At 39.2% G+C, this 22,577-nt stretch overlaps 1 protein-coding gene and 1 pseudogene across 9 annotated transcripts in view; both read left to right on the top strand.

The window, feature by feature from the left end:
- LOC147227795 (uncharacterized) overlaps positions 1-22,577 on the top strand; it is a 412,630-nt pseudogene that overhangs the window by 282,517 nt on the left and 107,536 nt on the right.
- Positions 1-22,577, top strand: part of LOC147227797 (uncharacterized) — a 101,438-nt gene that overhangs the window by 26,364 nt on the left and 52,497 nt on the right. For all 9 annotated transcript variants that reach the window (XR_015107007.1, XR_015107009.1, XR_015107010.1 and 6 more), the window contains one exon: positions 891-984. The gene's annotated coding sequence lies outside the window, so the exon portion shown is untranslated. The remainder of the gene's footprint in view (positions 1-890; positions 985-22,577) is intronic.

The raw sequence follows: 22,577 nt of genomic DNA, 5'->3' as shown, positions 1-22,577 counted from the left end.
AACTCTGTGTAATCCAAGTGTAACTTAGAGAGGTATAATGGCTCAGATGTATTATGGATATAAATAAAAGGGTGACAGATGACCTAATTATGCAGATCATACGGATAATGGTGTTTTGAAATATAGATATAAATGAGGATTCTTCATATATACAGACATAAAAGAGGGTGATAATATGACCACTGAATATAGAGCTATCTTGTCGTGTGGTGCAAGTCACTAAATACAGCTATTATTAGTCTAGCCAGGCCTAATGAAGTGTTTTCACTTTATTTTCAAAAAAGCTCAAAATATTGGATTTCTCAAAAACTGTATCAAGAACTTTTTATTAGATTATTTTAAATCTTTGTGTTACCTCACCAGGAAACATTTCACAGTGTTAGATTAAGTACAACAAACATGAATTGAATGAAGATTAAGTACAACAAAAATGAATTGAATGACTGTCAACAAACATCAGCCACCAATTATTACCAGACACAGATGTTTTAGAACAACCAGGATGGCAGAAAAGTGGCTGTGGTTTGCAAAAACAAAAAGCGTGACTTACTCAGATTAGAAGGTCTGCTGAGTCCTAGTGAAATTTTCATCCAGCCTAAGTCTTATTTTTAAAGTTGTGGCTATACCATCTTGTTTCTAGATAACTGGTTTTAAATTCTCCAAACTGTTAGCTTGTTTACAACCTAGCTGCTAATTCACTTTACTCCCATAATTGGATGTTTTCATTTACGTGCTGTTGGTACACAATGCCTGCACTGGGAGGAAGCACAGCATTATCATTAATAGATGGAGATGATGATCAAATGCAAAAACAAATCACAAAATGAAATCTTCTGTATGTGACAAATACTAATTTTCTTCCATGCATTTCTGTTCTTTCAATTTACAAGATGCTGAATGTCTTCCTTGTGCGTGCTATTCTCTGACAAGATTTGCTGGAGCCCTCATTTCTGGATGGCATCAAACCAGTCGTCTGCTTCTGTGGTGAGTCCTGTCTATAGAGCACAATAATCAGAGCACATCACTGGTCAATGATTTCCTCATTTCCTCTCTGTGGATTCATCAACCAACCAGACATTGCCAATCGGCTCATTCAGTTGAATTTTTTTGATTTGGGATGTTTGAATGACCTCCACATGACAGTGTACTTCACAAATGTGCTACTTTTTTTTTTTTTTAAATCATTCAGCTAACAGATGGTTGCATTGTCAGAGGGGACTTTGTAGAAATGGCAGAGAGTCAGAGGAGAATCAGGATACTTTCAAGTCATTCAGCCAGCATAATCCTCTTCCTTTATCTCCTGGCTGATCTGGGCTGAATCTCTGTGTGAGAATAACTGACTCTCAGTTGTGTTTTTTCTTTCTCTCCTACAGTCTCTCTTGTCCCCTAATTCTCACTTATAAGTGTGTTGTTCTGTTGCTTTCTTGCACATTGACCTACTGTATCTCTATGTACTCCCTCATTGTTTGTCTTGTTCAGACAACAAAGATTTTTGGTGTGATGCTGCTCTCTTTTTTTGTTCTGAACAGTATATCATTTCAACATACACACAGACAGACTACCATGCATTACAAATCCTTGCTTGACACAACTAGATTGGTGTGTGCTAACAAGTGAAATATGACTGTTAATGTTACTGTGGTGGTGTTGGGTCAGAGGAGTGGGCTGCATCTGGGACATTAGATTGGCCCTTTTTATACCATAAGCAGAAAAGATGCTGATTGGGTAGACTCGCGTACAGGTTATAGCTTTGCCTCCCAGTGTGCTGTTTGATAGCTCCACATATTGGATGCATTTCAGATTAGAACCAATGCAACTGTGTGCACATACATGTGTATGACTTTGTGTATCTAAACTGCTGATCTGTGCAAGAGCATTTTCATCCTCCGTGAACAAATGTGCACCGTCTCCATTCACCCAACTGATCACAAAATGGATTTGTCTCTCCCAGACCAATAATTAATTATTAACGGGAGATTTGACAGATCGATACACCAGATATTCACAGTAAGATGATTAAAATTCTCTGAAATAAGTTTCCAAACAATATATGGGTGAAGATATTATAGTTTATTGATCATTACTTATACAATTAGTCAGTTGTAAAACTATTTATCGCAGGATTTGAGAATCTAGACAATATACATGAGAATGTCTATAACAACATTCATGTCAAGTGTTGCCTTAACAGAATATTTAAACGTGATTAAAAATTGAACCCGAGATTCAAAGAAAGTTATTGTTTGTTGGGAATTATGGCATTGTAAGAATTTTTAAGTTAACATTAATAGTTTTTGCAATGAAAATTGTTACAAGTTACAAGCTCATAATTTTACCCTGCGGTAGCTGGGTGGCATTAAGGATGTGAATCGTCTTGAAAGTCCTGACAGTAACTTTATTTTCTGTCCCACACACTTATTTGGCTGTAATCCTTTCTGTGATTCTGTTTTGAATTTTTTCTCTGTGGTTACTGTTGATTTCATGGTCCCAGTCAAACATATTAAAATTGCATTCGCTTATGACATGCAATTTTCAGCATCATGGATGAAGCTCTCATTTTTCATGGTTAAAGTCCTCTGGACGGTGCAATTAGTTAGCATAATCATGTATAAATTTAAGATATGATCTGGAGCTGTGCACTGATTTATTTCAAAATGGATTTTTTCATTGAACTGCAGCAAGTAGAGAGACTCATAACTTTTTTCTTATACAATATGTTTGTTGCTGTGGTCTGTTGGTAACACCCAACAATGACACATTGTTCAAAATAGAATCTAAAAAAAGATTATGTAGATGAGTGTAAAGTTGGACACACTGCACGAGAACAGTGCTAGCCTCAATTGTGCCATGTATTTTTCACAGCATACGTGTCTTAGGCATTGGCAAATAATCGTTTGTGCCATTTTAGAATGAGAACATATGGAATATGTTTTTCTTCAGCAAATACATTATAGGGAGCAAAATATGGATTACATTCCAGACTGTAAATCTGATCCCTCAATGGAAGAAAAGACAAGTAGACTATGGTCATGTTGCAAATGGCGTGACTTAACTACAGTGTAATTCCAAGACCCTCTCATCTATACTATGCTGTTTGTGCCGTCACAAAATATATTTCGTCTATGTTCTTCTACGAAAGAAACTGGAGACAAGAGGTGAGGAGAGGAAGAAAAACAGGGCTAAGCTCGGTGAATCAAAGGGAAAAGTTAGAATAGCCCTTAGAGGGGAGAAGAAAGGAGACGTGAAGAGTGCTGGAAGCAGTAGCTTTTCTCTGTGACTGTCTGCCTTATCATTACACTTGTCAACGCCATCCATTGTAATTGATGCAAGTGCAGGCTTGAACCACCATGGCTTACCAAAGATGAAACACACGCCCACACTGAGAAAATAAACAAAATGTAGCCATACACGCACACATAGGCTATTGCCCATATGGACATGCATAAACAGAATAACAGACACATATAACATATTCACACACAAAAACAGTCACACCATCAGTACAACTGCACATGTCGCCACAGTACAACACACACACACAGCAGACACACATTCTCTGCTTACTGACAACATGGCAGTGCTATCAACCCCAGACGGCTCTCGTCTGTCCACCTGTCAAAAAAATTAAGAGGAAATTTCACCTGGCTAGAATCTCAATCTTCTTCAGTACTTAGCTTAGCTTAGACCAGCCATCTGGCTCAGCAGTTCTACTTTCCTCCCTCCTTCCTCATGAACTCAAAACTCTCATAGTCTTTTTAAAGTATGTCAGCAGTTACCCGGAACAGCAGTCTTAGTAAGCCTGCTATCGTGGCTGAGTGTCTCTGGGCCTCTTGGTTAGTGTACACCGTGCAGTTTTATATGTGTGTGTGTGTGTGTTAGTGAATGTGTTTGTGCTTCACAGATGGCAATGGGAGGGGAGGGAGAGATGGAGGGGGTGATGGAGAGAGCTGTCTGAGGCCCCGGCAGCTTTCCTGTCTCTCAGGCAAGGCAGTCTGTCTGTGGGCATCTGTACTGGCAGTCCCCCCATGCTTCCTCCTCTACTGTCCAGTATCACCATGGTCACCTAAACACCGAGCAATCCGGCTTGTCAACAACCCATGCCGTAGACAGGTCTCTCAAAAATGATTTTGTTTGACCTTAGATGGGCCCCCTGTCTTTTCACCACAGTAAATGGGTCTTTTGATTAAATATGAAAGCGTTAATTTTACGTCTCGGCAATGTTTGGAAGACAGGATGAGAGTCACTAAAAGTTTCTGTCAGTGTTTGCCAGTCTTCATGCACATCTGCAGTGTGTGTGAATAAACCAACATGTGTTGTGAGCCTCGTTGTGGGTGTTCATTGTGTTTCTCAAGTGCCGGTGGTATACTGGATATTAGTCACAGGATTTAACGGGGGCTATGGGTCTGATAGGTAATGAGACTCTGAGTCTGACTCAGAAAATGCTCAGCAAAAGTCTATTCCAACACAAATCAATCACATTACTACTTTTTTTTTTTTAAACCCAAATCCATATAATGACTTTCCGCTTCTTAGAGACAGCTGTGTAGCCAAAAAATGTTCAGTATGACTATTGCCATAAAAAGCACTTATCGCCATTGCTGTTTTATAACCTTTAAAGGATAATCATATTGTCATGTGGTATTCGGCTCATCCTAAGTATGCCGTCTGCCGTCCATCGAACTAGAATATTAGCAATTTGCATTATTATCCCTTATGTGTATGCATTGTCTTATTCAGTCATAAATCTACATCTCATAACACAGATTTAATTATTTTTCTTTAACTGTACAAGCCAGAAGAGAAACAAAGGAACTAAGTCAGCCAGAAGTTTCACCTTGCATCTCTTTTCGTGATGCCTAACATGTTCCTTGTTTTGATGTTTGCAATTTAAAAGTCTTGAAAGGGGTTTATTTCAACTCGTTGCCACCTCTCTTAATAGAAAGCCGTGCGCCTCAATTGGATTACATCTAATTCAATTCTATAGAGATTGAACAGTCAGAGGTGTCATAATCCCCCTTCTCCTGCCTTTGTCTTAGTGCTCCGAGACACTATCGAAGTCACAACCCTTAATTTGAGATTTCAAACCTTTTAGAAAGTTTTGTTAACATCTAAACCTTTTCAAGACTGTTTCCTATCTCATATTTGAGATAGTCCCGTTTGATAACATACTCTATAGCTCTTAAGTTTACAAAAGGTTTTTCTCTTCCTCTTCTTTTATACTAAAATGCTCTACACAGACATTTCATTTATGCAACCAATCTCTTTGACTACTAATGTCCTGAGTGGTTCAAACACTTAAGCGGTGCAGTGTAGGGGCAGGCAGTTGACACATCTGTTCCTGAGAAATTCATCAGAGTCTGGGCACCGAAGGTGTTGGTATGCACTGATTAGCGCGTGTCCGTCTTTACACAACTGCCGACTTCCTACATGTGTTTACCAAGGAGTCTGTCTGTCACCATGGTTTTCAGCCATGCTCTAATCAGTCATTTTTTGACCACTCAGCTTTATTTATCCCTTATAAAAGCCCATGCCTTCTGGATCAACCAACTGTTGCCCAACTGTGCCCCTTCTAAATCATATACTGAATTTCATTTATCTGCAGGATAGGCTTGGAAAATGATTTGAATATGCTTGGATGAGCTTCGAAGAGAGCATCTTTACAAGCTGACAATTTTTTGGTTCGCGATTGTTTTTTCCAGACGTGATTTTCTGTGAAAAAGAGACCAGCTCTTTAGTGTCCCAGTGTTCTTAGCATGTAATACCATGGAGGATAGCTATAGTTTTTGATCTGTCTTGAACTTTTTTAAGTTTATAAAGACTTTGCTCTGACTTTGCCCCAAATGTACTAAATGCCCCTAGTTACCTGGAGGGCCTTAGCATCATGTTAACTGGTAGCAACCACTATCCATCTCCAAGTGGTGTTTTATTCTGAAGTCATGTTTGATCTTTTATACAGATACAGAATACCACCAAAAAAAAATACAACTTTGGTCACACAGAAACTTTTTACTTTCTGAAGTGCACAAAGAAATTAGTCGTTCTGACTGTTCTTTTGAAAAGTACGCACTTTCTGAGAGGAACTAAAGTTAAGTAAGCACAAACAAGGGGCAGTTACCAAAGGTCAGGTCATGTCTGTGGAATGGACTTATGCTCAGTGTGTCAACAAGGATAGGGGCTTGTCATCCTATAGACTGTAGACTATATCTGTAGGGTTTAACTGTCCTGTAAGCTGTTTATTTCGACCCTTTGCACCCCTCTTAACAGGAAGCCGTATGCTTCAATTGGATTAGGGCTAATTAAATACTTCACTGTGTCAACAGAGAAGGGTGTCATACTTCCTTTGTCTTACCACTTCACCTTTACACCTGAGAAACTAACATTCAAACTGTTGGTTTAGCTGTAGCTACCAAAAATAAATGCTTTAAATTTTTTTATAATAACTCCCATTCTCCTTGTATGAACTGATCATTGGAGTTTTATAGGTAAAAAAATTAAATGCAACTAAATTAAAAATATGTGAATAAATTAAAAAAAAAAAAAAAAACTAAATCAAGTTTCCCAGTAAAGCAAAGTTGTCTGTCTGTCTGTCTGTCTGTCTGTCTGTCTGTCTGTCTGTCTGTCTGTCTGTCTGTCTATCCTATCTATCTATCGATCTATCGATCTATCGATCTATCGATTTATCGATCTATCGATCTTTTGAGAGGGTGGAGCAACTAATTGATAATGATGAAGTGTGGTATTCACAGTATAGTTGTTCAGCAAACAGCATCCCTGAGTAACTGTTAGTTCAGCAGTGACCCAAGGAGACAGGTTGCTCTCTGAGTGTTAGGATAATCATTGAGCAGTTAACGGATGCCAAAAGGGGAACTTTCTTGACCTGGGTTACCTGTGTTTTTCTGTGATGCAAGCTTCAATGAGGTAATCCTGGGGTGTTATTTGCAAAAAACAACCAGGAGTTTTAATTGCATCACACGAATACAGTTAGTGGTGCCATAAGTTTCACTTGTTGCACAGTTTTTATTTGATGATTGCAATAGTTGAAGATAATATTCGAATGAATTTGAGTTATCGAATTATATTTGTTTTTTTATAAGTTATATTTAATGATTTCATTATATTATATTCAGTGATAAGAAGAAACTATGGAAAAAAAAACTGCTTGATACATACATGCTCTCAGCTTCTAAGGAGAAGAAAAACAGCCAATAAATGGGTACAAAGCTTGACTTCAGTGTCCACCCAGTATCAGGCAACAATATTAGCTTACCAGTATAAGCCACTGGTTCCAGCGTCAATATTGTTGTGGTTAAGACTTTGAAGAAAATCAAAATGCAAGGATGTGTCCTCTTCTTTGTGAATGACAGTAAGATGTGGCTTTTAGCAAGGGAGAGCAGTGCATGCAGGGACTTCAAGGATGCTGGTGGCTTAAAGCGTCTTACTCATCCCAGCAAATCCAGTGATACGGGACTTGCATTGAATGCTGCACACACAATATATAAGTGGTCAGGGGATTTCATGCAACTTCACACACACGCAGAAACATAGAGACACTCTCTCAAAGACAAAGGCTTGAAAGTCTCAAGAGACCTTTTGTCTTTTGGTTTTTAAATCTTAGAATCTTGCTGTCTTAGTATAGGCCTCTTGTGTGCATGCATGCATGTTTGTATTCTGCTATAAACAAGGATGTCTATTTCATGTTACTACTGTCCTACATATTGGAGCTGAGGTAGCATCTCATCATGAGGAATGTGGTAATTAACCGCGCTGCTACTCTTGCTTACTCTTTTATGTCATGCAATATCTCTTCAACCCACCAAATTTTCCAACACAGAAGTATTACACCCACAGGGGATATGCAAAACACATACTGCTGTGTATATTGATAGCTACAGGGGAAATACAGAAAACAGCTCTATACAGGAGTCATATTACTGCAAATAGGACACTAAGGGTTGGACAGAAGTGCACAGGCAGGTTGCCATAAAGAAGAGATGCTCACAGATGGCCTTGACAAACAGACAGATGATGAGAAAAAAGTAGACAAATTAAACAGATATAAAGATACATGACACAGTGCACGCCGGTGACAATTATTTGTGCCGATAACAGTTTCAAAAAACGATGAATCACTCGAATACCTCGCTTACTGTAATTTTTGGACTGTAAGCTGCTACTTTTTTCACACGCTTTGAACACTGGGGCTTAAACAATGATGTACCTAATTTATGAATTTTTTTGGACTAACGAGCTTCATGCTGCCAAAACAGTTAGCCTCGTCACATCGGACCAATGAGAATTACTATGAAATTCTGAGGCTGTTCAATTCCGACAATAAAGAAGACGACTTTAACAGTTTTAGTGCGCAAGAGGAATATGAAGAAAGTGATGGGGTGGACAAGTGGGGATAGAATTGGATGGATGGACTTTTCCTTGCGTTGTGTATGATTAATTTTTTTCATCAACCGTGTTACAGGCACTGTATCTATCTATCTCTGGCAACTGGAACAGGCACTGTTTGGGAAAAAAAAGTATTCCCAGCACGTATTTGTGGATGTTACTAGTAGGTACTTGATTAAAAGTTAAAAAAAGTTTGTGTAAATATTTCATGTTACAATCTGGACACTTGTGGCTCATAAACAAGTACAGCCTTATATGTACACAATTATTTTTTTGTTTATTTTTAGTCAGTGCTGCTCGATAGTCCGGAAAATACGGTACTTATTTATAATCTAGTTTGTGTTATCCTAATTTGGGATTAAACATGATGGTGCCATGATCTGAAATCTACAATTTCCAAACATTTCACCACATGTATCATCCATCATCAAAACGTATGCATCTCTAACCTTTTCCTTTTCATCATATTTGACGCCGTCACATTCAGTCTGGTCATTAATGGTCTCTTTTTGAAGTTATTATGAGACACTGTCAACATTGACTAAGTTTTTGAAAATGATCCAGCTCTTAATTAACAAAAGGAGAAATTGTATGATTATCTAGAGACAGTTGCAATGTGTTCAATGTATTGGTAAAATAAACGTGATATATATAAATATATATTTGATTCAAAAGACAAAACAAAAAGGGCTCCGAATGATATCTCAAAACCACGAAAAAAATGTATCATGTTATTAAACAAGAGCGACCTCACAGCATGGTTTGATTCCAAAAAGGGGACCTTTTCTGTGGGGAGTTTGCATGTTCTCCCTGTGTCTGCATGGGTTTCCTCCTACATTCCAATGCCATTCCATGTCTTTGTATGTGGCCCTGCGATTGCCTGGCGACCAGTCCAGGGTGTACCCCGCCTCTCGCCCGATGACAGCTGGGATAGGCTCCAGCATCCCCCGCAACCCTGAGTGCAGGAGAAGCGGTAGAAGATGGATGGATGGATGATTAAACAAGGAACATTTCATTTATTAATTTTGTTCGATACCCTATGTAATTATTCTGATGTAACGCTCGAGTTCATTTGTGTGCGTTTACAATCCTCATCCAAGAGTACAGAAGATGTGCACCCTTAAGCACTGTAAAACTGTTCTGTAGTGAAAAATGTAAAGAGAGAGCATCAAGACTATTGTTGTTTTGCCACTTTGTTCTTCTTGTCAAGATGTAATTGAGACTCCACCCCCACCCCTCCTATTCTTTTTGCTTGAAAAATGACAAAAACATAGATAAATCACTTCAGTTCTCTGCATATAACTGGTGCTACTGTGATTGTATAACTGACTGACTACTCATGAATGAGGCATGGGACTTTTTATTTGGTTTAATATCACCAGTATAAACATTCACCTTGAAAATAATTTGTTTAATGTATATCAAATGGCTTTTCAGAACAGCAGGAACCCTGCCTATGGTTGAAGTTTTGTCAGGGTGGGAGATGCGGGGCTGATTACTTCTGGCTCTTTTGTCATCCCTGCTAATTGAGTGATCCTGGTGACCCTGACATCGCTGCCTGGTAACATGTCAGCAGGATCTGGTGCCGCTGCCCTTCAATTAGAGTCATAACTAGGCTTCTGGCTCTGCGAAGGCTGTCACATTTGTGTTTCTCAACACAAGGAAGTGCTCTTATTATTTGAAAACATCCTCTTTTGAGTTTGTTTTCAGATTATGTAATTGTTTGAAATTCTGATGCTCCCACATTGTTGCTGTGCAGTAGCTCAAGCCCCGTGTCTTATGTTCATGCGTCTTGTGTTCAGCCCTATTACAAATCAGTATGTCATGATTGACGCATTCATTTTCTGAAACATTGTTTTCAAATAACACAGAGACTAAACGTGAAGCCTCCGCAAAACTGCATTTTGTGCCAGTCCAATTTATGAACATAGACAACATTGTGGATCATATCATGCACACTGTAACACAGGAAGCTGTGCAACAGCTATACACTTAACGTCATCCTGTCAAACATGCTAAGGTAACTTAACAGCATAGCCAGAGTGCAACTGGATTCATGTAACATGTTTTCATTTTAGTTGAAAGTTTTCAAACCAATGTTTGTTTTTTTTTAATTGTTTTTTTTTTTTTTTATCATGCTATTAGATATAATTTATGTATAGATGCAATTCTTATCTGTTTTTATCTGTTATTTTGGGCAGGACCCATTACATCAATAGGGTTTATGCTAATATTATTTATTTGCAAGATTTATTTTCTAAAGCAAACTTCATTTTTCAGATTTGTAAAAATGACCCATAGACAATGGGTTTGTATTAATTAGAGATAATTACAAAAATGTCTATTTATGCTTTTTTCGAAACAGAGAACAAAACATCTGTGCTTGTGCAAATTGATAGCTGCTTGCTTTGAGGATTACTGAATAAAAATGAACCGCTTTAAAATCCATTTTCTTTGTGGTGTTTGGGAAAAAAATAAATAAAAAAATAGATCAAAACCACAGTTAAAATTGGTACATTATGAATGCAAAAAGTAATTCCGTCATCTACAAAACAAATAATAAAATTAATTGAAATACATGTAATGAATATCTCTAAAATATGAACAATTTTGTTTTGTTCAATTCGGAAAAAAAAATCAGGCAAAGTCTGCTAATGCAATAAAGGGAGCCTACTAAATAGGAGAAATTATATGAATAAAAACAATAACTTACCGTATTACTTAAATTTGTCATTTTGCAGCAGGTAATGCCAGTCTCTGGTTGGAAACAGGGCTTTTTCCTTCAAATGGAGCTTCCAAAAGTCAAAGTCAGCTTTATTGCTGACAGGATATAATATAGAGATACAACAGGGAATTTCCAAATAAAAATTAGAACAAGAAGACACCCATGTATTAGTTTGCTATAGAAATACATCATAGATAACGTATAATCCACTTGACCTTGGGGATAGACAACTGATCTACAATGTTCATGCAAAATCCCATCTGTATTTTGAATGAAAGAAAAACATAAGGGAAGAAGTGCATCTATCAATTATGAAAATTCAAAACAAAGGGAAGTATCTATAATAATTGAGGATGCAAAACAAAACAGTAGTGGTAGCAATACTTTGATTAGTCAGCACCATTTTGATCTTGTTTTGTAAGTAAACAACGACAGTCATCCAGCATGGAAATAAAAATTAAGCAAAAACAGAAATCATTGCTGAGGAACATAGAAGCACTGTAAATGCTTAAGGGGCCCAAAACACCGGGAAAAGGATCTGTTGGAGCACGAGTATTCAAGTGCAAGCAAACCATTTTAGTGCCAACAGGACTGAAGGGGGACATGCAGAGGGGAAATATTTCCAACATTTTGAAATCAAGTTATAACCACACACTCTTAAGATAATTTTGCATACGTTTTCATTTTATGACAGACAGATAGATAGATGGATAGATAGATAGATAGATAGATAGATAAAGGGTAGTTACACGTGTTTCAAGGCGAGCCCCCTTCTGTGTTTTTCCCAGTTGCGTAATAATCTCATTCTTTAAATCCCATGAAATCTTTGAAATATCCACTTACTTAGGAATTCTTGATAGTATAGGTAAGGAGATACATGAGCCATTGGGCAGAATAAATGTTTTTTTTTTCCTTTTTACACCAACGGTATACAGTAACAAAGAAGGATTGGAGGGACTGGTTTAAAAATGATTACGCTGTGAACATATGAGAATAACACTTGACAGATGCTCACAGGGTGACATCATGCCCTGTCTTCTGATTTTTCATTAAGGTGCTATAACTGCTCCACTTGTACTCAGTGGTGACAGTCGAAGCATGCCAAGTCTTCAGAAAAACAGAAAAAGGAAAAGGGAAAAAACCACTCATATTTCTAGACTCAGCTTTCAAATCTCTCAGTGAACATCTGACACTTTTCAGATAACTGTTTTTGTGTTAACAAAATGGAAATCTTAATTTTGCTAAGCTAATTATAGCTTGCAGTCTGTTGCTAAGCAACCTAATGACAGGAGACAGCAGGGAGTCAAGAATTTAACCTTTGGCTAGATGGAGCCAGAGGTTACATTTGGATTTCATTCATATTATCATTTATGGATGCACTTTTGAATTGTAGCTGTGCCTCACTATTCTGTTGTAATATTTTAGTGAGCTTAAAATTAATTGAAATGTTTTAATTTAATGCTAATTAAAATCAAATGGGTACATTTAACATATTATGTAGGTCAGTGCTAAAACTGTTTTTAAGCATGTGTAAAGTGATTTTGCTTGAGATATATGCACATTTAGTCAACACAGTTGCCATTTTGTTTTTAATATTATAAAAAAAGAAAAAATGATTATGCAATTTCAGTCGAGAGCTGAATTGCGAAGCTGAATGATCTCTGTGGTGGCTTTTTGAAACCCACATATTATTGGATAAAACTGGAGCATTTTGTATGCCTTACCGAACAAATATGACAGTTAGATAACTACTTGAGCAAATGCGTACACATGTAAATACTCGCTATGAATTCATGAATGAATTACTGTCTGTCTGTTACTAGTTTCTTCATTTGACATTGACGCAACACATGGACTTCCAGTACGTAGTTAGATCAACCAAAGGCTAGGTCTCAATGCTCCAAAAATGTCTTTGTTGGTATCTGATTTACCCTCCTGTCAAGGGGGAGCATTGGGGGCCAATGCGTGGCTCGGCGCCAAAATAGTTTTGAAGTATCTGTGAAAAGGTTCTTCTTAATCCATTTTATTTGCTCTGCTACCTCCGAACCATTTGTCCACACAGAGCTCCCAAACCCTCCACTCCACCCAGTCATCGCAGGGATTTAGTTTGGTCGAGCAGAGGTGCAAGAGACCCAGACAGTTAAAAAAAAAAAAAAAAAAAGCCATCTGGCCTGGGTTGTGTGTAGTGAGGTAGGGGGGGGGGTCGTTGGGCGGTTTGGGGTGGAGGAGTCGTGCTGGGCAATCAAAATGACGGACAGCGGTGAGAAGTGTTTTGTGGGCTCCCACATACATGCAAAGTAGCTCAACTTGTGAGCTTTCACAACTCCCTCTGGTTTTCAGGTAAACACTGACCAGCTGAGGTATGCATGGTCTTTCCATGTGTGTGTGTTTGTGTGTCGTGTGTATGTATTTTCTGTTTGTGTATGATAATAATGTGATTGTTGGCTTACTTGTGATTGGAGAGAGTTGACTTCCTTGTGTGTGTCCATGTACGAAAAAACCCGCGTGTTTGTGTGTTCTAAAACACAGGCTGCCAAGTTTATTTTTGTATTTTTTTTTTTTTTTTTTTGCCAGCGGTTGTGTTTTCCAGTGGAAGGCGTTTGACCAGAGAAGTTGGGGGTTAGCAGGTGAAATAAACAACGTCCACATTTCATGATCCATCAGAAAAAAAATCTCTTAGATTCGACACAGACTAAGTTCTAAGAACACTGTGAAATGGGCACACAATTGTTCTCCTTTGCTTCAAGCAAATATTATAATCCTATTCTCTTATGCTTTCCATCTTGCCCTCTCCTAATGTTCATCCCAGTGGCGGCCCCTTTCCCCGAGTGAAAACCCTCCAAATGTGTTGTGGCTTCATTTTTCACTCTCTCTTTGGGGCTCTGTTGTCAGAGAGCAGCCCTTAGGAAGTCTTTATTTCTGCCAGGCAGGGCCTCTTGCGTTCCTCCACCCTCTCCCTCCGTTCTCATGGCTGTCCCCCCCACCTGCTGGGATCCTGATCCCAGCCGGGGCAGGCCTTCAGCGGGGGGACAATTACTGCTGCTCCCTAGCTTTGATCATCTGACCACATGGATGCATAACAGCTGACCACATGTTTCAACAGACAAGAAGAAGAAGTAAAGAGAGAAAAAGGAAGAGTTAGAATAGGGTGAGAAGAAGAAAAGAATCCCCCTTTCATATAAGATGAGCCCAAAGTTCCATGCCACTCTGGAAGGTTTACAGAGAGTTTTTAGAATAGTCAAATCTGTTTCAAACTGTTTTCTTTGATGCCGATTATTTATTCGGATCAAGACGACTATTGTTATCGCGGACTGTCTGGCTACAGCCTGCAATAAAGTTCATTTTCAATTTGCCACTTTCTCTTTTGTGAGTGCCAGAGAGAGAGAAAGAGAGAAGCAATTTGAGGCAGCCCTTGTAAAAGTGAGTGCTAAGTCTGCTGGTATTGTCAGCCAAATTGTCTGCAAGCCAACTGGGCTCTGCTGTCGTGTTCTGGGCACTGTCTGGCTTTTTCTCAACTTAGGCCTCAATTTTATTCAGACGGCCTCTGCGCAAAGTCAGAGGCTTTTCATGTAGAACGACTGGCATTACCCTCGTAAACTGGCTCAGTCACCGAGTCATCATCACACCCACATCACAAATAAACAGCGACGGGAAATAACCTCTTCAGTATTGGAAGTAATTTCAAGTCAAAGTTGTGCCTGGAATTAATGAACCAAAGTACTTATTCACCTGCTCTTAAAATATAAGTCAGTTGAACCGAACGCAATCCAAGTTTCCTTTACTGCGAGGATGTTTATGTGTTGTCCATAAATTGATGCCCTCAAAAAGTGCCCCTCGGTGTTAATTGAGTATAGCACCTGTTGAGCAATTCTATAATGTTTCGGGCACTTTTTTTTGGCAAATTGGTAAAGTGATATTAACTCACAGAATATGGCCTAAGGGTTTAAGATGAAAACTGACAAGTCTCTGGTAGAGGGGAGGAAGTTTGCTTTGGCCTAGTTGTAGGGATGGCCTCTTAGAGTGTTCCACTGGCAGAGGAGATCACTTAACCACATAAAGGTTGCCTCAAAAGAACCTCTTCAGCAGCACTTTGGTCCAGCCTGAAGAACGAAGCTTGTTTTGACTGGTCTGCCACTCTTTGCTGTCACTCCTCTGTCAACCAGGAGCTCACTGCTGCCTCAGCAGTATCATCACTGTAGTAACTCTGACGTATGAACTAATGACGCAACAACCTAGCCATTTGTATGTATGCACTCCAAACCCCGACCTCCAACCCCCAAAACAAAAAATCCACAGAGAAAGAAAAACAACACACACACACACAAACAAACAAAAACACACTTGAAAACCTCAGGGAACGCGGAGGAGACTGGAAAGGCTGTAATCAGCTGGGATGATAGCATTGGTCTAGCAGAGAGAGCTCTAGTTTTTCTAGTAACAAAGAGAGATGGCAAAAACACTTATAAGATATCGATGTGATGTAACAATCAAAATAATTTCAAATTAATAGTCCATCATAAAATGCCAAAAACAACCCTGTTATGTTTTCTTCATTGTTATCATTCTGATGATTAATTATCAGCATTTTTCCCAATAAGTGTCATCAGGATATGGTATGTCAACACATCACCAATATTTCAGGTCTTAGATATAGTACAAAAATATTGAGTATCAAGCATTCCTAATGTCGGCTGATTATGTGGAGATAGTTTTACTCTAATGATAATGGAAACTGCAACAAAAAGGAGAAAATGAATCAGTTCAAGTCAGGTGAAAACATGCAAATGCTTGTTTGCATACACATGCGCACAGGCTCATCTGTTTCTCAGAAGTGCTTTGATTATATCAATATTGGGAGCATGCTTGATTATATTACTTAATTTTGAAGATAATTGGATCCAATGATGCCATTTACTGCTGTTAATCAGGCCTGTATGAAGTAATTGAAGAAATAAAAAGAGAATAAGGTCACTGCATAACATTTTCCCTCGAATCTAATATTCCTTGATGTACTATAGGCTAGACCATTTACTTCCTATTCAACATGCATTGTTTAAAGATCTTTTAAGAGACTCGTGGAGGTAAAAATAATAATATGTGCTACTGAGAACAACATATTTGTGTATTAAAATTCCTATCAAAAAGGAAATCGGGTCTCTGTGGTAAAATTTGTGATGCTTCACATAGGATGAGGAATTGAGGTTTTACCGTTGTGCTGTATATTCACATTAAATTCAAATATGCTCCTTTAAACCATAGTTATTGTTTACCTAAATGCAGGGGGTCATTTTACTGCTTACGTTCAGCCAGTGGTGTATCCTGCCTTACTGCATAATCATTTTTATCCGGCAGTTAAAAATAATTAACAAGTCATGCTATTCTGTCGCCGACCATTTTAGGTCTTCGCTCCAACAATGAAAGGCCTTTCCATCAACATGGTCATGTAATAGTGTCAGAATGCATTTTAAAGTGCAGTTATTCAGTGGTTTACATGGCCTCATAAAATACCGACATGCCCCGATAATGAGAAGCATGAATGGAAACTTGGAATTCCCCATGGCCCCTGTATGTGTGCTTTAGTGTGCGTGGAGACGTAGATAGGAGGTAAAACAACGCAGGAAGGGGAGAAAGAAAGAAAGAAAAAAAGAAAGAAAGAAGGAAAGAAGGAAAGAAAGAAAGAAAGAGACGGGAAATCATTTTTGAAGGCTAATGCCTCCTTTCTAGTATTCTTTTCTGGTATTCTATGTCAAAGTGTACAGAGAATTCGATGATTTGAGAGCTAAACTGAATGCAGCGTCTGTGGCATGTCGAGGATTGGGCATGTAAAGGCTGAAGGATTAAGACAGAGAAAGACTATTCCCCCCTCTATGAGAGATATCATATGAACACGCCAAAGGTCACAGATAGCTCAGGCGCATAACTCTTCTCATCGTTCAGCCGCCACTGACACTATACTCTTGACCTACTGACATACAAGATGTGTGTGCGCTGGGGTATGCCTAATAAACCGTGTTTATTGTGGAATAATATCGAAGTATATATATATATATATATATATATATATATACATGTATGCCGTATATGGGTCCTGGATGAAAAAGCATGTGTTTTTTTTTGCATATTTACAATTTTTCTCCACCTGGTAATCAATATCCGAGTTTTGAGGAACACGCCTCAAACTTGTAGCACCGAGGTCTTGCTGTCATGGAATAAATCACAATCCAGCATGGAGGTGGTGGCTGGCAGCATGAGTCAGAGAAGCAGTCTGCTTCACACTCACTGGGGATCTGGTAACTCAGCAGGTAGTCTAAGTACTAACTGCCTTTTTGCCCTCAACATACCCAGAGAGCTCTATTCAAGACCAAGAGTCTCCTTTATTGTAGAATAAATTGCAAGAGTTCTCCTTTATTGTCTACAGATGGGATATGTTTAGTGCTGCTCGGCTTCAAGTCATTTTCTCACAAGGTGCGTGTGTGCAAACTCGAGTCAGATTTTGTCAAAAATAATATTTACGCAGTGCCTTTACATTATTATAGGCTTTATCTGTTTAAAGACATAAAATCAAGGAACTGAGGCTGGGCCGGGACACCGAGATGGCCACTGGGTATTGGCTAGTTAAATATTGGACCATTTCATTTTGAGGTTACCACCATACAGGCCGTATTGAATCGAGTATTTTTGTTACCACTAGCAAGCCTGACTTATAGCAGATTTGCACACCCTGCATATCGTTATCACCGCCTAACCAGCATCTATTCATCCAGCAAGCAGTAAGGTAGCCTGTATTAGAAGTGACTCTGGTACAAACTGAATTGAATGATTTGATTTCATTCAAAAGCTAAGTAATCACAGCTGTGTTTATCAAGGAACAGCTTTGAACATGACTCAGACAATCAGAACTGTCTGTTTTCTTATATCTTCTATTGCTGAGATGGTGTGTAAATCAGTATTTCTCTATAGAAAGCAGTTGCTGGGGCCAGTGCCAACGAGTGTGTGAATTACACCCATGCATAAAGCTGTCCCTGTGTCCTGCTGGCCAAGAGCTACAGGGAAGCTGGAAATGATCGTAAATTAAGCAGCACTTGGCTGAGAAAATCATACAAAATCTGGGACTGAAAGGAACATTTGGAACGATTACTACAGACCATACGAAGAGTTCCCATAAAGTAGGGAAGGCCTGCAGAGGTGGAGCATAGGATGTACAGTATCACTGTGCTAGACTACATAACAGACTGCTTGAAGAGACTCTGAAAAGATCACATTTTGGGATGTGTCTCTCACAGTAACAGTAGTACTGATAAAGGGCTGTCCCAGCTGATGCCTTCCACTAGAGATGAATTATTCACTCACTTGTCAAATCAATAATGACCGGGTCTTTAGTGGCCTACTCTCTGCATGCCCTACTTATCGGTTTTGTGGAGGGGGGCATCATTTTGACAAAAGCTTGTTATCTATAGAAAAGATATTTTAGCAGTTTGCATTAATTTTAGTGGACACATGGCCCCCACGCTGAGGTAAATTGTCTGTCATTTGTTGTCATTTTAAGGATTGTTTCTGGAAAGCTGGAACTTTGAATAGAGTGTTTCAAAGAAGAAAAAAAAAAATGCTGTAACCTGATTGAAGTGAACACACATGATTAATATGGCAGTTTGTTGAAATGGAATGTGGCAAATGGAGGTGGGGAGGGGTGGGCGATGGTGCTGAAGGGGATGGGGGGATGTTGCCATGGCTTTAAGGACATGGGCATGTTTGGATGGCATGGCCCACCCCCTGCCCCTTTGCCTCTGTTCATGTGTCACTCAATGTCTTCCAGCCTGTAATTTTCCATCTACTGTAACAGTCTGGGCACATCACCACCCAGGGAACTTTTAAAATAAATAAAGAATTCATTAAATAATTAGTATCTCTACAACAATCTCTTTTGTTCTGTCAGTCTCTGAATGCTCACAAGTCAGCCTGAGAGATGGAGACAGAAAGCGGTTGAGCAAGCTGAAATAGAGAGAAGGTAGTGGAAACATCAATTAAAAAAAATAAAAGCCATGATTTTTTTTTTTAAATGCTTTTTACTTATCCACCATTGATAACATCTAATTGGACCCCCTTACCTTAAATAAAAGCATGTGTTTATCTGCACTTGTGTGGATATGCTTGCGTGTGTTTGTGTCCACATGCGAACGCGTGTGTGTGTGTGTCCGTGTGTGTGTTTGTGTGTACGCAAATGTGAATGTGTGAGTGAGTGTCAGCTTTGTGACATTTCCTAATGGTTGGGTGAATAGATGATAACCACTTGGCTTGGAGACAGACAGCTATGAAAGGCTGTCACTCCGAACAGAGACAGCTATAATGGCCTCATGAGTGTCTGTATGTCTGCGAATGTGTGTGTGTTTGTACATGTGTGTATTCATGAAAGGGTGATGATAGGGGCCCACGCTCGGGGCCCCGCAATGCCTTCCAATTCAAACCCATATGCTCGCTGGGTGCCCGTGCATTTGTGCAGTGTTTACATTTGGAGAGATGGAGAAGAACCACATCTTTGTCTCCTCGGATATTTGACAGTGGTTACAAAAATCCTGCTCTTTCTGTGACAAAGCAGCAGTGACCTGACAGAAAAACAAACAAACAAATAAACAAACAAAAAAATGCCAGTTTTCCCCCTGATTAATCCAAGGAATTTTTTGTTTCTTTGTTTATCTATGAAAACAAATCCATGAACATGTACTTTAGTACTTGATTAAAATATTTCACCTTGCCTGCTCATAACCTGTCATGGATTTTCATGTAGTTGAACATTCTAATAACTTTTATATTAAATTTTGGGTATGGGTAATTTTATTTATGGTCAGTGTGTTGTTCAACGTTTTTCTTCATTATGGGTTTACAGAGTTTTCGGACTTCCACCCATGGCATTTTTTCAAGCAACCAGAAGCACTTGTCGCTTATGTTTGCCACTCGTCTATTTTATTTGCTCTAAAGCACTACATCGAGTCGACATTTTGGTTTTTTTCTGAAATTAATGGGGAATTAATGATTCCGTTATCCCCCCGCTGTGCGAGGAGAGGGGGGGGTTGGGATTCTTTTTTTTAATCGCCCAACCTCTAGAAACTGATTGGAGCAGAAAAAAATACGCCCAGTCCCCTTCTGCCAGGCCTCACAATGGAGGCGCTGATTTTTTTGATAGGGTTCTATGCCATCAGGGGGCCAGCTGGAATTAGAAGTGGATTAATAATTTTAAACAAGGCTAAACCGGCTTGGACTGTCTGTCTGTCTGCTCTTTCCAATGCTTAGCCAATGGTGCGTCTGTTACCCCACCACATCAAAACAATCTCAAAACACTATATGTACCTAATGAGGAGGGACGGGTTTAGTCTATGGGCTAAAAACATACTTATTTAGACAGATTTCATGAGGTTCGGAGACTGCCAACGAGCCAGGATTATCGCTAACATTTGTATATCCCCAGAATAACACCCCTTGAAACACTACTTTGACTTAACTTTGCGTGTGATTTATTTCTATCTTTTTGAGTAAGACTGCTTTTAACCCACCAGCTAAACGCTTGCCAATTTTCCTCCGATGTTTTACACTTTGTGAGCTGTTTCGGTTTATTATGACATATTCACCGAATCAGATGCCTCTGCATCATCACTGCTTTTCTATCACCCCACTGACACCCAGAATCATCCATACACTTTGGACAAAAAGGACACATTCTTTGATGTTGGACAGACAGGCTGGACACGATGGAGTTGGTTAGACTTGTTGCGGTGGATGGCGAGCTAAGACCACCAGAACGGTGACCCCAGTCAGAGAAAAGATTAGGTTTAGCACCATTGGGAGTGTTACATGGTGAGTCTCGGGGATTTGGGGGTCTATTTGGAGCGATCTAAAAGCAGACGTATTACCAGCTGAATTTTGGTATAGTAAAGCCTCACAAATCAGGCCCTGCTGGTGACATCACACACAGAAACTGAATCATGTCTCAATAATCCCCATGTAATTTAAGTGTGTGTTTGAACACAGAGATGTGTGTGTGTGTGTGTGTGTGTGTGTATGGGTCCGTGCGCGTGTTACAGAGAGAGAAGTCGAAGAAGTTTGCTAGAGTTTGAAAGTGCTTTTTCACTCTGTGGTCTGAAGGACCGAGGATCTGCAGTGACCATGAATCAGTAATATTCCTCAGTGGTGATTTCTTCTGCTGGCCCTCTCCTGACAGGGCGTAGAAAAAAAAAAGTCCTGAAGGGATAAAAAGAGAGGCAGGAAATGTTGCACTGAGCATTTTTTTTTCCTTCCTCCTCCATTTTTTGAGCATTTTGGATTTAAATCAATTTGAGAAACTTAATCCACATGGGACTACCTATAGACAGATAAAGCACAGATCAAGGAGGGAAGAAGTGACAAAACTGATTATAACATAAATTCATACTTTTCCCCTTTAATGCAGTCATTATAAAAATGTTCCATAAACGTAACAGGGACATTAGCCCCCTTCTGAGCTATTATCCTTGCTGTCTGGTGTTGCAATTTCACACTCCACTGACTCCGACAAGCAGTGGAGTGTCTGCATGCCCCAGATTTCACCTTATTGAGGTAATACAGAAAAAATCATTCCCAAAACAAGGTAAATTAAACTGCATGTCGGACCGGCACGCTGCTGCCAACTTCAACACGACATCAGAAGGCTGAGCGCTTGAGTGCTCAAGTTGACTTAAAGGCCTGAAAATGAAATTGAGCCTCCACAAAGTCCCTGTTAAGCTGTTTTACCTTTTTTTTTTTTAATCAATTTTATTTCACAGCTGAAGTACTTCAGGGATGTATTATACCAACTATCTCTTTTCAGTGCCTCCCAATTAATTTTGTTCTCTTAACTGTAGACTTCCTGTAAAGGGGATCAACTTCTTTCTTCTCCCTCAAGCTGTGAACTTGCTTAGTTTAATGGTCATCCCAATTCACCACGTCACGTCTTATAATATCACCTTTTCTTTTTACACCAGGCTCCACCACAACCGTTTGTAATGCATGAACGACGGCGCATTCAATGTAACTGACAGACAGGGGAGCTTATACATTATTAATTCCCCGCAAAAATGAAAACAAACTGCTTGTGTGGTAAGGTTTCACCCGCAGCGCCTCCGCCCTGACCTTCACACCTTGAGATGCGCCCTTGCGCTTCAGTAAGAATGAAACACATAAACCTTGCACGATCACCGCTGAAATGTTTTTCCACAATTAATATCATTAGTATTAAGTTACTCATCGTAAAAATTATGTTTTTTTTTTTGTAATGAGGAAAACAATGTGCGTAGTCCTGCAATTCAAAGAGAGTCCGCGTCCTTGATTTTGACGTGCATGGAGTTCTTCCTTAAAAAAAAAAAAAATCGTTTATTATTCGCTTAAACGCGAAATGGCATTTGAACGCGTCGGAACGTTGCGTTTTAGGAATATCTGTTTCCTCGCAGTC

This window comes from Fistularia commersonii, chromosome 13 (assembly GCF_037954325.1).
Source record: "Fistularia commersonii isolate RoL2024-O1a breed Wild chromosome 13, RoL_Fcom_v1.0, whole genome shotgun sequence".
NCBI lineage: Eukaryota > Metazoa > Chordata > Actinopteri > Syngnathiformes > Fistulariidae > Fistularia > Fistularia commersonii.
The sequence above is the reverse complement of the archived record's forward strand: the minus strand, read 5'-3'. Positions and strand labels throughout refer to the sequence as shown.